Below are 13,870 nucleotides of genomic sequence, written 5' to 3' on the forward strand. Positions count from 1 at the left end.
GTGATTTTAGCATTGTTTGAGGTCGTTTGAGGACTCGACTAAGTTCGTATGGTATTTTACGATTGGTTGGTATGTTTGGTCGAGGTCCCGGGGGCCCCTCGGTGTGTTTCGGATGCTCAACGGGTTGAAATTTGGACTTATGCAATTACTGAAGATTTTTGGTTGCTGGTGTTTTCGCATCTGCGGTTGGGGAACCGCAGGTGCGGACTCACACGTGCGAAAGATCAGGCGCAGGTGCAGCCACTTTCTCGTAGAAGCGGTCCCAGGTCCCTTAAGTCATTTCCGCAGGTGCGGTGCCACAGGTGCGATGAATAGGTCGCAGGAGCGAATTTTCTGGGCAGAAAAGGGAAAACAATTCGAGGGTTTGATTCATTTTTCCATTTTTGGACTTGGGAGCTTGGATATTGGCGATTCTTTGAGGGATTTTCAGAGAAAGCTTCGGGGTAACGATTCCTAACTTGATTTTGATCATATTTCATTAATCTATTGTTGTTTTCTTCATTTAATTAAGGAATTTGAGTGAGAATGTTGGGAGAAGGGGGGAAAAGTTCCCCAACCGAATTTTTTAGTTTTGAGTGGGGTTTAGACATCATATTTTGATAATTTTGGTATGAGTGATCTCGTGAGTGAATGGGTATTCATATTTGATAACATTTACCCGATTCCAAGACTTGGGCACGGGGAGACTTTTTTGGGCGTTTTTCTAATTTCTTGCCTTAGCTTTGATTTCGTTAGCTATATTAGTTTCTTGTAGCTATACTTATGTTATGTAATTGGTTTTGGATAGATTTGAGCCATTCAGAGTCGGATATCCGTGGAAAGAGCATTGTGACAGATTGATCTGAGCTTGGTTCGAGGTAAGTGGCTTGCCTAACCTTATGTGGGGGAACTCCCCTTAGGATTTGGTACTGTTTGATATGTGAGCGTGGTGTACGTGAGGTGATAAATACGTACAAGGGTTATTGTTGCAAAACTCCATTTTCATTAAGTAAAATACCTGTCTTCCTTTAACTGAGCTACACTAGCATATGAATTTATCATGTTTAGTCTAGAACAACATGTCTACGTGTATTAATTGTTTATGTGAAACTCTATGCAGCATGCTTAGTGAATTTCCCCCTTTCTGCTTGACTGGTACTTAGTGTAAATCGTAAGATTTCATTATGTAGTTGTATTTCTATTGTTTGCGCTGCATATTTACTTTGGGACTACGGAATAGTATTCCGGTAGATCCCCCTATTCTACATATTTACTTTGGGACTACGGAACGGAATTTCGGTAGATCCCCCCGTTCTGTATATTTACTTTGGGACTACGGAACGGTATTTCGGTACATCTCCCTGTTCTGCATATTTACTTTGGGACTATACAACGGTATTCCGGTAGATCCCCATGTCTTGCATATTTACTTTGAGACTACGGAACGGTATTCCGGTAGATCCTCCATGCCCATTTACGTTTGGTACTATGAGACGGTATCCTGGGAGATCCCCTGTTGTTATCACTATGTTATGAGATGTTGTCTTTCATTGATTCTATTCCTGCTTAGATTTCCGTATTTATTTTTACTGCGGTATTTCATTCTGTCTTATTTCATTATATTTATACTAGTAGGGCCCTGACCTGATCTCGTCACTACTCGACCGAGGTTAGGCTTGGCACTTACTGGGTATCGTTGTAGTGTACTCATGCCCTTTCCTACACATGTTTTTAGTGTGCAGATCCAGGTTCATCTTACCAGCCTCATCACTAGTTGCAGTCGATGATGCTTATTGGAGACTTCAAGGTACATCTGCTCGCGCCCACAGATCCTCGGAGTCCCCCTCTACCCCCCTATGTTCATTTTTCCTTCCTTCTGTAGAAATGATGTATAGAAGTGTTAAGACTTCAGTTGCTTATTAGATATTTATTACAGTTAGTAGTTAATGTTCATGCTTTTATTTCATTTCCGCAAAGTGTTAGGCTTACCTAGTCGTACAGACTAGGTGCCGTCACAACGGTTCACGAAGGGAGAAATTGGGTCGTGACATTGACAGACATAAGAAGTGAGATTAATTGGAAGAGCATCTCTACTCATACTTCGTCTTATGGAAAGACATAAGAAGGACCCTATAAAACATGCAAGATTCTTAGTAAGCCTTTGTTGGCATATTAGGTGCAATTGAACACTGTCCAGGGAAAGCATCTATCTATAGTAATAGTTATCCATCGCCTTGACTTGAGTCTCCACCATATATATTTCCTGCTTGTTTCCTGCTTGTAACAGTTGGTTAGGCTAGGCCGGTTAGAACGTCTCCACAGTTTTCGATTTTGATTGAACTAGGGAGGATTAGTATTGCTGGGGAAGACAGTTCTTCCTTATCTGGCTTGTTAACCATAGTCTCTTAAAGGTTTCATTCTTTTACCAGCTCTCCCTGCCAATAACTTGCTAATCCTAGGCTTGCAATCACCTTGGTCACATCTAAGTCCCATTATATTGTTCTATTTGGGATGGAAAGAAAAAGATCTACCTTTTATAGGAAGAATCGTTCGAAAGCACGGTATGAACCTTACTTTTCTTTATGTCATCCACCACCCTGTCCTATTACTTTCCCCAAATTTCTACTTTGAAGAAGAAAGAGAAGAAAATTCTAAAAGTGATAGGTATATGTTATTTCTCAGCACTCTCTTAGACTGTCTATGCCTTTATACCTGGATATAAAAGCTAGAAAGAAAGTAACTTCTTTGATATGGTTCGATAAATAGGAATTCCAATAATACAGTAAACATTGGAAGAATATAGGAATATGGGTCCATATAGAAGAAAGGGCATGATAGGCTAACTTGATTCCAAGCCAAGTAACAGTGAATGATCAGTTTTATCGGGCGGGAAATTGCATTCGCTAATAGAGCTTCCTACAATCACAACCTAGGAAAGTGCAAATGGCAAGCTGAATGGTCTGGTTCCACTTAGTAGCCCAATCTATGTACCCACTTTAAAATGCAAGTACTTTAGCTACTAAGCTTCGAAACAACCCATAGGCTTACTTCGAAGTAGGAGCTTGAACTCAAGTATTAGAATGAGTCTTATTAGGTTTTCCCTGGGGGAAGGCTCCCCCCAACCCCCGTGAGTCCCGTCCTGCCCTGCCTTGAACTAGAACTCGGAAACCAGGACACATAACTATAAGAGAGTAGCTGCCAAAACAAGCTCCCTAAGGTCGCACCTAAGATCCGAAGGAATCGCTTGAGAACTAACTGCATACCTGAAGTTAGCTTGTGTGCGCATAGCGTTATCTTATCTTTGAATACTTCCTTTAGGCGGCTAGAAAGATGTTATTTGTGTGGTCTGTTCTAGTGACAGCATTTCAATTCTATTGTATTTATGTAGGAGCCGTTGTTTTTGCTTTGTTTGCCGGATTGGTACACTTTCTTTTCCAAAAACCCTTCTCTCATAGGTCATTACATTTCATACCATTTACGACCGTTAAAGGGCCTTATAGAATAAAGTATAAAGAAAATCAAGATTGTTCTTGCGGAGAAAATCCTACTTACTTGCTCTTCCTGCTTTTAATTTAAGAGCAAGTCGGTCTAGATTATTACTCTTTTACCTTTCAAAGAAGTCGAAATAGAAATGGTTAGCAAAGATCCTATGTACCTTATTCAAATTACGGATCTCCTTCATTAGCTTTGAGTTCATTATTATTCTTTTGGTTCTCCTTTAAAAGGGATCGTGTGGGAAATGCCCCAGCCCCTACATACATTAAGCGACGGCGACTGAAACGAAGAAAATCATTTCTCATAAGAGAATAAAAAATTATAAAATCTAAAGTGACTAGAAAAGTGGCGGTGGAGAAGGAATGAGTGGAAACTATGTTGATTGCGTGCAATTTCTAAATTAGGAAAGATTAGATAGAATCCTTCCAATCTAAATTAATGTTTCCAGCAGTGAAAGGCAGCCCTTTTCGGCACATTTCTTAGGTCCATGTAGTCCAAATCTTCGCTTAGGAAAGATGTCCAAGTTTACTTTTTGCGAAAGGGAAAATGGCTTTCTGTTAGAGGTTGTTCGAGATAAATTTTCAGTTAGGAGCATTCCTTTCCAGCTAGGAGACATTGTTGTTATATTTTTCAGTTATGAATCATTGTTGTGTGGTCACTTTTGAGCGGTTCCTTCTTTTCTTTTTTTGATGATTTAAAGGTGGCAACTCTTTTCACCAAGGAATTGGGGCTTAAAATTATGAGCTATAACATATACGAAAGAAGGATGAATGCCTTAATGGACGGCTACTCAAAGAAAAGGGAGTCGCTTACTTCTTTGGTGTGTTTGGAACCGGGTTGTTTAAAGGTACCCTTTTTTGAAGAAATAGAACTTAGGCCCAGGTATTGGTGTATTTTGACATGATTCTGAATATGCTATCTAAACTAGGAAAGCCAGTAAGGAAAGGTGGGATAAAAAAAGCTCTACTTCGGATATCTAGGTGCATCAACCTATTTCTTTCACAGGAGAGGGCACAATACGCTCTTAAGGAGCTTGGGCTGCTCAACTGATAGGAATAGGGTCTTGTTTCCACAACTGACAGAGAATCTGAAGTAGGATCGAAAACAGAATAAGATTGATGAGTGGGGTAAAACCGTTCTCAGAAGGAGCATGTTTACTTAAGAAAATCGAAAGCTCTTAGTAGCCGGAGGGAAAAAAAAAAGGAAAAGTGATTTTCGTAGTAGCGACTAGAAAAATGGGGGTTGCCTAAACCATAAAAATAGGGTTAAGGGAGAGAAATAAAAGTGTCGTACAACTAAGCAAAGTAGCCCGAATACTACACCCTAGATGGTTAAAGTCCACTAGGCGAAAGTATCATTAGCTTAGGCTCTAACTGCGTACGTGTTGAAGAATGAGCTGGCGACTCATAAGCAGTGACTTGGTTAAGGGAACCCATCGGAGCCGTAGAAAAAGCGAGTCTTCATAGGGCAATAGTCACTGCTTATGGACCCGAACCTAGGTGATCTATCCATGACCAGGATGAAGCTTGGGTAAAACTAAGTAAAGGCCCAACCGACTGATGTTGAAGAATCAGCAGGTGAGTTGTGGTTAGAGGTGAAATTCCACTCGCACCCAGAGCTAGCTGGTTCTTCTCTAAATGCATAGAGGTGAAACAGTTGACTAGACATCTATGGGTAAAGTACGATTTTGGTGCGGGTCGCAAGAGCGGTACCAAATTGAAAAAACTCTAAATACTAGATATGACCTTAAAAATAGGGAGGCAAGGTCTAGTGAGACGGCGGGGGATAAACTTCATTGAAATCATGAGGGAAAGAGTCCGGATCACCAGCTGAGGCCCCTAATTGACCGCTCAGTGGTAAAGGAGGTAGGAGTGCAGAGGCAACCAAGAGGTTTTCTTAGAAGCAGCCACATTTGATAGAGTGCGTAATAACTTACTGATCAAGCACTCTTGCATTGAAGGTGAAGGGGGCTAAGCGATCCTTCTGAAGCCGTGGGATGTCAAAATACGCCGACATGGATATTTTAGTTCATTGTCCACTCTTTCCAATTTTTTATAAAAAATAACAATTAGGAATATGGAATATATATCAAAAGAATGTCTAACTGTTAGAATCATTTTTCTCATTATTATTTGATACATTTCGGTCACACATTAATGAATTAGGTGAAAGTGCAGAAAGAGAGGGATTCGAACCTTCGGTAAATAAAAGCCTGCATAGAAATTATAACGCTATGCCTTAAACCACTCGTCCATCTCTCATATATAATAATTATGACCCAAGAACCCAGTGAATAGTGAGTCTGTCATAAGATATTATTGATTGGATAGGTACGACCAATTCATTCTAACTAGAAAAATCAAAAACTTTGCATTCTCTTACATTGACTGAAATGGTGGGAATCCTTATTTGATTTTCTTTGAATATCCTCCTTCCTTGGATTAGTACTGAAATTCATATATCAAAAGCTCAGTATAAATTTCGAATGTGATATATCTTTCTTTTTTCAAATTCAAAATTGGAGTAATTGAGGTTACACAAAAGCTCCGCCAGAAAAGAAAAAAAATGGAATCTGGAATGGTATTCTCTAAGGGTAATGTAATTGAATGTAATTTATTTTGTATCATACAAGAAAAAAATTTATTTGTGTATATCCTCCCTATAAAAATAAATAAGGTAATCTATTCTATTACACACATGGACCGGGTTGAAAAAATCATACCTTGCCTCTCTTGGAATCCTGAATATGCCAATACAGAATTAATTATACTAATCCACATATGTCTGTTTCCCATCAATCGACACTAGTTGACGTAATGAAAAAATTTCCTATTTGTTTGATGAGAAATGAGAAACAAAAAAGAAAGGAAAAAAAGAGATACCCCGCTAAGAATGAAATTATGCTCCATATCCCCCTCCCCTTTTCACAGAAAATGGAAAGATTAATTGATATATTTATTGAATCCATCGAGACTAATAGGGCTCGAACTTGCAGCTTTCGCCTTGACAGGCATTGCTCTAACCGATTGAACTACAGTTCAAGAAAAAGTAGGTGTATATCCTTAAATCAATTTAGATTCGAACCATTTAGTTTCGTTGTGTTGTAACAGAGATACGAATAATATACTTTATAATAATAATCAAGCCACTACATTCCATATTATCCCTTGGCCTTTTATGAAGTGGGTGGGGCACCCTACGTAAAATTCTTACTTGTGTTAACTGACTACTTCTTGAAATAGGTGGAAGCGGGTGCATACTCAAGGGTCCATGAAAAGGAAGTGATTGACTTCGTATGGAGGAACATCATACGCAAATTTGGGGTACCAAAGTCAATTGGATGTGACAATGGACGACAGTTATTCAGGGCCAAGGTGTCTAAAATTTTCGAAGAATAGAAATTCAAAATAGTCACCTTTACTCTATATCATTCGGGAGCTAACAGATAAGTTGAATCTTCGAACAAAGTTCTACTTAACTACTTAAAAAAGAGCTTAGAAGGAGAGAAACAAAAATGGCCAGAAAAACTATCCAGATTATTATGGTCCTATAGTACAACAAAAAAATCAAGCACCGTGGAGACTCCCTTCTCTCTGGTATATGGATCTTAGGCTCTCATCTTAGATGAAGTGAGGTAATCCAGTCTAAGGTTTTCATATACCATCGAAGACTCGAACAAGAAAGTAGTGGCTTGCAGCTTGGATTTAGTGGAAGGACGAAGAGATATGGCCTTGGTTCGAATGGCTGCACAAAAGAAACAAATCAAGAGGTATCACAACAAGAAAATCAATCTCCAACATTTCAAAGTAGGTGACTACGTGCTCCGAAGAATATTTGCAACATCCCAAGAATCGAATGTGTAAAACTTGGACCCAATTGGGAGGACCCTACCAGATCACTGAGGTAACGCGAAAAGGATCATATAAATTCAAAGAAATAGACAGCAATCCTGTGAAGGAAAATTAGAAAGTGGCACACCTCAAACGGTTATACTTCTAATGGAACCACAATGGTTTTGTTTTCTTTCCGTCAAATTATTTTATGAACTTATTATTCTCTACTAATATTTTTAGATAATAGTCAATAAATCGGCCCGATCTGAATGATGATCATACAAACTTTTTGGTACGACATATGAACCTTCGTAATTCCACGCCAAGGTCGAATTGTCTGATCAACGGGTCCGGGTACTATCTTCATCTAAAAATACTCCCCCATTCCTTCGCTTCCTTTTGCAGGAATAGGACCCTCGAGGAAAAGCATCTACATCAGAACTGGGTCGGTAACGTGGAAGGGTACTAATCTATTATTTTGTTGAATTGCTACTATCGGATGCAACGCCCCATTTTGAAGGCAAAATCTACAAAGACCAATTGTTATGCTCAATTTTGGAAGTTTACAAAGAGATTTTGAAAGCGAAGTCTACAAAGATCAATTTTGGACACTCAATTATAGAGCCTTTTAAGTCTTATCAGACCCTTAAGGAAAGTTATTTCTTAAGCATATTATGCTCATCTATATATGACTCCGTTAAAGCGGTCAAGATATATCTATATAACAAAGCGTCCGGATCCAACCAGCTCTTATATAATGCCAAATGACTATTCTTATATGAAATAAGAATTTTAACTTTCTTCTGACTATTCATATGCTTTCTTGAATACATATGTTCATTTTCCTCTTAGTGCTGAGCAATAATTAGTCATTATGAGACCATTCTTCTTCTCTTGCACTTAATAAGTATGAGACGTCATCCTTTCTCGCGCCAATAAGAGACCCATCACGACAATGAGCTATTTTCCCAAAAGCGACAAAGCCTAAAAGCTCTGAAGCCTTCACGGCCATCAACGTTAATACAGACAAAGAACATACTCGAAAAAAATATCCTGAAGGCACAAAATACTCGAAGGAATGGAAAAGAGAAAAGATCATGTTAAATATAACTTTTATACAGAAGACCCTAAAAAGAAAATACAAAATAAGTACAAAGATCCAAAGCCCCAATACTATAACTAATCGCTGGCATTTGTGCCGGAAGTAAGGGTATTCAGATCAACAAAACCAGCAGGGGCCGATAGGTCGGGGATAGGAGTCACTCCTCCACTTCATCATCTTCAACATCATCCACATTTTCATCTTCATAGGAAGTAAGACATCGCATATCTGGAGAGGGGATACCAAGTCATCGAGCCAATTCCTCTAATTGAGGAACCTCAAGTTGAAAATCAACCGCACTAGTGCGAACTTCGTGAAGGGTGTGCAAGCGGGTTTCAATAATGGCCCAGGATCATAGGGTGCTTGTTTTGGCAAGTTCTTGAAGTCCATTTGAATGGTCTCACAATCGACATTATTGGCCTGGACTATCTCCTCAGTCAGGGCCAACTCCGACCTTAGCCTCTAAATCTCAACTGATAAACGGGAACACTCTTCCATTAGACAAACCTCCTCATCGGCCTTAAAGACCAGATCGACCTGGAGGGAAAAAAGCCTACCATTGGCCCTAGAGCATTCAGCCAGTAGAGCTGCCTCACTTTTCAAAAATTGGCCATTCTCTTTTCAGCGCTCCTCTCTGCGGCTTTGGTCCTGGCCAAGAGTGATCCCTTCTATTCTTTGAGCTTCTGGAGCTCGACCCTCAATGTCCGGTCATACTTTACTACTTCCTTGGACCTAGTGGCATCCTCTCAAACCCTCTTTAAAGTCCTCGAACTGAGCACTGTGATCTACAAAAATAAATGACTTATGCTATGTTAATGATCGGCAAAGCCTAATAGAAAAGGATCACTTTAGAAGACTTACCCTTACAGCTTCATTAGCCATTTGCGTCACCATTGCCTCATCACTCATAGACTCTATCTGTTTCTGTCTTGGGGACTCGCTATCTAAGGAAGATGAGCGGCAATGTGCTTGGGCTCCTTGAATTTTTTGACCCAGCTTGGCACCGATAATTGATATGACGGCAATCAGAAGTCTTCTCTATAGGAACAAGGGGACCGTCATGAGCCGACAAAGCCACCTCATTGTAACCTTCTCGAGAACTCGCCTCTTCAGTAGAAGGGACAGTCTGGAAAGGCAGAACCTATCGCTCACTTGAGGGAACCATAACTCTCTCCTTAGATGAGAGAAGTCACCTTATCAGCATACCCTCATTCGAAATTATATCTATCGTGGCCTCTGCCACCAGGCCTCCCTATGGAATAACCCCTACAAATGAAATAATAGTGGTTTCCTCCCCAAAGTCAACTTGGATGGGGTCGGTATACATTTATCATCCGATAACACCATCATAAATAGTCGGTGGAATGGATCGAGTGGCACCCTCTCCTAACCCAAATGGCTGGGACTTTTTCTCAGAAATACGCTTCCTCTTTGAAGAACCGGAGGAAGATGGTTTCAAAAGAACATTCTCCAAAATCGTGAGGATCAGTTCTCGAATCAACCAAGACACCTCTTCTACAGAACCAACCCAAGGCTTTGGTCTTTTATTAACCCCCACACCTATGTAAATCTGCATATGTTAGACACAACAAAGATGAAGGAGAAAAATGAAGTTTTAAACTTAAAGAAGTATCACCATGATACTTCTCTCGAAAACCTCCTAGGTAGGCCTCTATAATTTTCCATGACCTAGAAATTTCGGTGGATACCCCTTAAGATCTTGGATACCCAATCCTCTATGTCCAGAACCGCTTATACCTCCGCCGCTTATACCTCCACCACAGTAGCTGAACAATATAGTACGTGGTAAAAAGGTCTTCTCTAATTTAATCCAGGAAAGTGAAAAAGACAGAAAGATTTACGGGTAAAACTCCATTTCTCCGGGTCTTCGTGCCCGGCCAAAGGAAATTGGTTTGGATGACTACGTATCGTTCACACCACCAACTATCGAAGTAATTCTCATAGTCCAAGATGAGAGCCTTCGAACCCTGCTACGTCATATTAATCATGCCCCTCGGTAGATATTGGGAGAGTACAGATGAAGTAAATGCTAGTATGTAGAAGGGACATCAACCTTGGAAGCCAAGTGTCAACGGACCATCACCAAGATCCATACCTGAGGGTCTATTAGTGCAAGGCACAACTGGTAATTGAAGCAAAACTTATCCACGATCTTGTCCACCATAAGGGAAAAGCCCATCAAGAAGGGATACGTCCTAATGAATGAGTTCCCACGCGGTGACATGTAATCCTCTCCTCCCCTCGAGGGAGTCCAGGAAAAGATTCGTCCTGCTCTCCTACCTGTAGTCCCTTTAATCAATAGGGAAGATATGATTTGTTATAAGAGTTGGGAAGTTTTACACGGAGACCTGCCTTCTAGTGTTCTCCTTGATGTTGAAATTATTATCTTTCCTCAACTCTTTTGGCACTATGTCCGAAATTGTTTGTTCCGGCTGATCGGCCAACTCGACATTTTTCGCTCCTCCTTTTCTTTGTTAGTGGCAACATTACCTCCACCACAGTCACATTTGTAGCAGCAACGGCGGTGTCACACCCCTTTTTCTCGCGAAAGCGGGTTTCGACATGTGACAACTCTTTTAAATGGGTATTAAAATAGAAGAGTCATCACCTAATGATTTTAAGGTGTGTTAGGGCATCTATTTGCAAATAACTCCGTTTGACTAATCAACACCACCAAAGATTGAGTAAGGGCTCAAATGACTTCAAATAGAAAGTGTTAGGCACTCTTCGAAGTCCATAACGGTGGTTCCCTGCCGAATTTTACACTATGTAGATTAGATGATTGAGCTAGATGATCATATATGTAAAGATGTAGAAGTTGAAAACTCTATTACACCATAAGAATTAACTATATGACTAACTGATATAAGTCTTAAGAATCACAAACAGTACAATTGCATCGATCTATGACTAAGTGTGAATAGTAAGTATATAAAAGGATACGGGGGAGGGGGGGGATCCTAAGTTTTTTAGCCTAAAGGATCACCCCGTGCAACATAAATAATACTTCGCAACTTCCTTAGGGTAGGGGTTGCTCATATTATTCAGCGAGCACAGACTATCATCTCCTGCTACACGATTATTATGTTGAAGTTATTACTTAAAGGCACTCTAATTCAATTCTAAATTGTATCCTATGCGTGCACTATTTGTCCCATACCTATGATCTATGAGGCTTTGGACCCACTATTGGATGGTTCTAAACTTTTCTTAGGCTGCTCAAAATGATAAAACTAGGCGCGTATTCAAAAACTTGTAGGACTACAAATAAGGGGCAAATAAATGGCTCAAGCTAGCCTCCACACATAGCAACAAAGGCACGCAAACATATTTCAGATTGTGCAGTAGACAGTTCCAGCATTAAGACGTTATTGAGTCATTAAATCCTATAGACATAGCTTCTATGTGACTCTGATTTTAGTATTATCCAAGCAGTGCTGCAGCTGGTAGACTAACGCATATGCAGATTGAAAGCATTGCAAGTCTTTTAGGCATGATCTCTGATTGTTTGCATAAAGAGGCAGTAAAACAGTTCAAAAACTTTGAATTACTAGCGTTTGAGTTTATATACAGGCTTTCTAGGTAAGTGACAGTATCCTATAGGCAAGATTTCTAAAAGTTGAAACTAATTATATATATATTATCCTTATAGGCATGTCGTCTAAGTGTGGTAAAGCAACGAAGTAACCAAGTAGTTGATTAGTTGATTAAAATCCTATAGGCATGATATCTAAAGGAGTAGCATAACAGAAGCAATTGATTAACTGATTAGGTTGGGTCCTATAAGCATGGTGTCTAGATTTATAAAGTATATGTCGTCACGCCCTATAAACATGTTGTCTAAGTTCACAGTGGTAACATTAAAACAAGTGGGGCAAATACCTTGGACCAACATGCTTGAACAGTGTATGAGTGAGGTGTGTGTAATCCCTATAGGCATGATTTCTTTTAATATGCAACATACTATACGAAATAACACATAAGTCATGTTGAATGAGATAGCAAACAGAACACGTAGACCCTATAAGCATGCTTTCAACCCCTTTTATACAAACATTAGAATACCCCAACCCCTTTTCATTACTCTCCCAATTATTCGTTTTACAAATTATTATAGCCCAAATGGAATAAATACATGCCTTATCATAAATGTAAGATAACCCAGCGATGCATTTGTGACTACAAATAGCTTTAAGATTTCGGATAGGCCCATATCCCAAGCGCAGACAATGTGCTCAAAACCATAGTACTAAGAACCAGATTCAGCAGTCCGGGCCTAACAACAAAACAATTCTCTCGCCCATCCATTACAAGCTACGGATAATTAAAGCACGAATGGAAACTCATACAAACCCAAATCATTTAAGATAACTCAAATTCTAAGGTGGAACATATACTCATTTGGGCCCCAATACCACAACTAACATAAGCAAGAATTCTAAACGTCCAAGGGGTAAGACACACACTTGAACATCATATAAGCACACATAAGATGTAGAGAGTATGCAGAATACATAGATTGGAGATATATATGGGTTTTCAGATTAGCAAACAAGTTCAAGGTAACAGGTTTCTTGGGATACACATGATTTGATTGCAGGAATCTAGCATAGAAGAATCCAGTTAAGCATGAGAGTTCAAAGCAAGAAGGGTCATGAATTAATTTCCAGAAGGTTAAAAAGTAGCAATGGCATACTAAAGAGGCAAGGACCAACAGTAAACTTTACAAAAAAATCTTAACATAAGCATGTAGGTCGAAACATAACCAAGATTTGTAAGTTAGTTTGTGACAAGCAGAAAGTATTTATAAGAAAACCTATTAAGGAATTAAAGGTCAACAGTATTGAAAACTCTGCACAACAGCTAATTAGCAGGCATGTATCTAATTCTGAGAATACAAGTCTATAGCAAATTCCATTATATATACCAAGGATAACACTAGGCATGAAACTAAGCAAATTAGCACTAGAAAGCATGGCCTATAGAACAGTATTATGGCAGCCAAAATGGTAGTAAGACATGCAACTATAGTACAGTGTTGAGGCTTACAAGTAGTATAGAAACATGCATTCTAGAAGGTTCAGGATTCACATAGGCATGATCATTTTAAGAAAGTGAGCAAATAGAAAGTTGTATATATGAGTGACTTACTATGAAGAGGGAAGAATATATTAGGAACAGTTTCTAGGCAAGTATGAATTACTAGTAAGTTTTAATACAAGAATCCAAAGCAGAGTATGAAGATACATTCACACCAGGCATTGATCGGGTTTAACTCGAACCAGTCAAACATACAAAGAGCAGGAATAACCTTAGCTAAATACTCATGATTCTAATATTAGAACCTAAATAGAATTGGGGCATTAAAACTGCAGAAAGACATTAAGGCAAACAAGATTGAAAACAAAGGTAGCATAGTAGAAGGATCACAGAAGTTCAA

At 39.4% G+C, this 13,870-nt stretch overlaps 1 long non-coding RNA gene across 1 annotated transcript; it reads right to left on the reverse strand.

Moving 5' to 3' along the window:
• Positions 1 to 8,382: 8,382 nt before the first annotated feature.
• Positions 8,383 to 11,212, reverse strand: LOC107814715 (uncharacterized). Its single transcript, XR_001654622.2, has 2 exons — positions 9,271 to 11,212; positions 8,383 to 9,194 (listed from the first exon to the last, which is right to left on the reverse strand). It is a non-coding gene; the product is annotated as an uncharacterized LOC107814715 (long non-coding RNA).
• Positions 11,213 to 13,870: the final 2,658 nt, after the last annotated feature.

Source organism: Nicotiana tabacum, chromosome 14, assembly GCF_000715075.1.
Source record: "Nicotiana tabacum cultivar K326 chromosome 14, ASM71507v2, whole genome shotgun sequence".
Lineage (NCBI taxonomy): Eukaryota > Viridiplantae > Streptophyta > Magnoliopsida > Solanales > Solanaceae > Nicotiana > Nicotiana tabacum.